This window comes from Gekko japonicus, unplaced genomic scaffold (assembly GCF_001447785.1).
Source record: "Gekko japonicus isolate JY-2015 unplaced genomic scaffold, Gekko_japonicus_V1.1 scaffold1359, whole genome shotgun sequence".
In the NCBI taxonomy this organism is placed as follows: Eukaryota; Metazoa; Chordata; class Lepidosauria; order Squamata; family Gekkonidae; genus Gekko; species Gekko japonicus.
This window is the reverse complement of record NW_015174315.1, coordinates 477,536-480,951: the sequence shown is the minus strand read 5'-3', so window position 1 is coordinate 480,951 and position 3,416 is coordinate 477,536. Positions and strand designations below refer to the sequence as shown.

The 3,416-nt window shown below is 41.7% G+C and overlaps 1 long non-coding RNA gene across 1 annotated transcript; it reads right to left on the bottom strand.

The window, feature by feature from the left end:
- Window positions 1-219: 219 nt before the first annotated feature.
- LOC107121280 lies at window positions 220-3,082 on the bottom strand. The gene is made up of 3 exons (XR_001482854.1): window positions 2,933-3,082; window positions 2,106-2,256; window positions 220-277 (listed from the first exon to the last, which is right to left on the bottom strand). It is a non-coding gene; the product is annotated as an uncharacterized LOC107121280 (long non-coding RNA).
- Between the last annotated feature and the right edge of the window lie 334 nt (window positions 3,083-3,416).

The following is a 3,416-nucleotide window of genomic DNA, read 5'->3' as shown; positions in this document are numbered from 1 at the left end:
GTGATTTGTGTTGGTGGTGGGGATTCTGAATCCAATCCAGTAGACTCTTCTTCCTCTGTGCTGCCCTCACATAACTTTGGATAACATGTGTAGATCTCATTGATTTCAAAGCTGCAGAGGCTCTCATCCATGCTGCTGACATCGTCTTGGGGTTCAGGAGCTGTATCCCAAATTGGGCTTGGTTTAACTCTTTGAACAGCAGGCTCATCCTTGGAGAAAGTAGCGCCCTCGATTACGGGTGCAGAAACAGCACAACTTGACACAGTAAAGGTCCTGACTGAGAGATCAGGCATTAGTCAGAAGGGAAAGGTTTGCCAAACATGAAGAGGTCTCACTAATAATAAAAAAATATATATCTCGCATGCTATTTTGACCACAAGTTAATGTTGTCAGTGCGCAGCTGAACATGAATGAGAAATCAGACAGTGCTCTCTAGTGTACATTTTGCATTCACATCATAAATACAAACAGTGAAGAGAACTGTCATAGATGAGGCAAAAGTCACATTTGTAATACAAATAAGCATTCTAGCCAATGTCATTTCTGTATTTGCATTACTAAATGGAATTGAGCAAAAATTGAGCATCTTTAAACCCAGACTCTTTTGGTTAACAGAACAGCCAGAGACAACAGTTGTATTTAGTGATAAAACCCTTGGGCAAACTGGTCTAAGAGAGCCCTCTGTTGTGTACACCTGTTTATTGCTCCCCCATCTCCAAGCATGGGGTGAAACTCATATTCTCTTATAGAATGCTTGGGTGCATAGCAGCAATGTTAAACGTATTTACCCAGAAACCTCCCCAGCTTCTATAAAACTTCAAGATTGCAGCATTAAGACATTTCATAAAATGTATATAACAGATCCCTAAAATCCATTTTCTAAAGAATACACAGCTTTGGAAAGGGAGCAGTTTGGAACAGAGTGTGTGTGTGTGGGGCTTTTCCCCTTCCTCTGCTCCAAATAGCAAACAGCTTGAGAGGAAGCTGGAATGAAGAAATGGGAGGCGGTGTGTGTGTGTGGAAATAGAGCACTTTACACACCACTGCTTACAAAGTAGCTTTTCTTTGGTCAGAATACTCTTAAACAAGTTCACATCTAATGTTTAATTAGCTCTCTTTCCAAAAAGATACTTATCTATGTATGCTAGGATAAGTTACTCAACAATCAGCAAGGAAACAATTTTAATCAATAAAGGCCAATTTTAGTTGGTAAGGCTCAGAGTTTATGCATGGTCTTGTAAGCCTATTTTGCCTCTGGTGTGCTAGCTGCAATGGGGTATGGCAACAAGAGTATAAAAAACAACTTTTCCATTAACCAGCAGTTGCTTTCATTTATTAAATGTTGACAATATTCCATGTTTCTTCTACAGCGCAGTCCTAAACAGAGTTACACCCTTGTAAGTCTGCTGAAGTCAACTGGCATAGAAGGGTGTAACTTGATTTAGGATTGCATTACTAATATATCAGAAACACACCTTGTTGAACTGTTGGCAATCTACAAATGTATTTCAATTTGGTTGATTAAATTATATTGATGAACTGGCTAGAGGACAAATCTACTAACTTCTTTTCATTAAACTAGCTGAAGCAGCTGCTGACATATATACAAATTCCAAGACAGAATTTGCATTAGGCCTAGAATACAAAAAGCTGAGGGCACAACAAGCTTCTCTTTCTATCCATTCAAAACTCCTTTTATCTATAAAAACCCAAAACATTGCAGAAGGCTGGTCTTCTAAAAAAGGTTTGAAATATTCTGAGTGAGGACCCACCAACGAATAGGATCATCAGCCTAAATTATTTGCACTGATTGATGGAGCAGCTGGATTATTCATGGTGTTCCTAATCTAGATATTACACATGCATCTCTCCACCGTTCACTGGGGACTGAGCTGGTTCCACAGATAGGTACATTCCAGTCAATTCCCCTCTAATACAGAGGAAAGGGCCAGAAATAGCAAGTCAGCAAAAGAAGAGGGAGAGAAAAGGATGGACCCTTCATCTGCTGTGCTCGCAAAAGCCCTCAAGTCTGGTTCTAGTCTCTGCCAGGGAACTGTCCCTCCCTTTCTATGCAGCAAGGCACACATGACAACATGGAAACAGACCAACTTGGACCGCCTCCTCTCCTTGTGGCTTTGGCGTCTTGACTCCGAAGTCTGAGGTGGATGGAAAGCAGATATTAATGTTGTGATGGGATTCACTGTTGGATGTGCTGGAATGTTCACAGGGGTGCTCCCTGTGGGGCTCAACCAAATCCTGTAATGAGAAGAATGCCATCCAGGATGTGGATTTTGTCCTAAAACACATCCCTCAACCACTAAATCGTGCAGCCAAAAGAACTCATGGAAATAGGCAGATGAGCCCTCTCCCCACCCTCTTACTGAAAGGACATAATGTCAATGTCACTTTGAACCATTTCACTACAGGAAGTCCCTCCCATTGCACGCTTGAACAAATGCAGCGTACCTCGCTCCATCTCTCTGCTGAAAACCATGAAAACTAGAATCTCAAGTCCATTTTTCTTTTAAAACCTGATTCATAGAATTTGTTCACAGAATTTGTAGAAAGTGAACAGATTCTGCTGTAGTTATGCAATGTCTATACTCATGGAAGAGCAATGCTTTGACTTCATACCACAAAGAGCCTATATGAATGGCTTTTATGTACCTTGGTATGCTCCAACAAGCAATGAAATATACTGGTCCACGAAGTGCTTTACTAGCCAGCAAAGCCACACATACCAGAGCCTGTCAATTTTGTCACAATGGAGGTTCCTTCTAGAAGCATAGAACCACCACCAGTTCCTCATCCAGTTCACAAATGCTCCCCCCTACCCCCAGTGGCTCAGAAGAGATTCTTACTTCCCAGTGCAGACCAGGAGAGTGCCAATTTACAAGACTATCTAAAGGGGAATGGAAGCTTTCTGGTTCACCTTGAAGTCATTTTGCAGGTTGTAGCGAATATCCTCCAGATTTATGGTGCGGTCCTTCTTTCTGTACTCCAGACCAACCTTCACAATGTCATAATACAATTTCGGCAGCCTGGCATCAGTTTCCAAAGACCGGCCAGAAAATATGTGATCCTTAACCTCTGAACCTTTGATCCCTTCCCAAGGAACAGTATCTGGAAGACATACATTTCCGAATCATATTTCAATGTGGCCTGGCTCCAAAGAAAGGGAGCAAGTAGAAGATCTCATAGAACCCTTGGACAAATGACCCTTGCTAATTTTGTAGCGATGGCCCCTTTGTGGTGGAGGACCCTTTGTACTGTGCTACAAAGTCCAATGTCATCGGGATGGGACGGCAGAGGTCACCGAGCACCTGTGTAATATTTGCTATAATTTCAAATGTGTATAATAGTAATCATGAGAATATGTTCAGATGTTTGGTCACAAATCTGTGTACAAATCACCC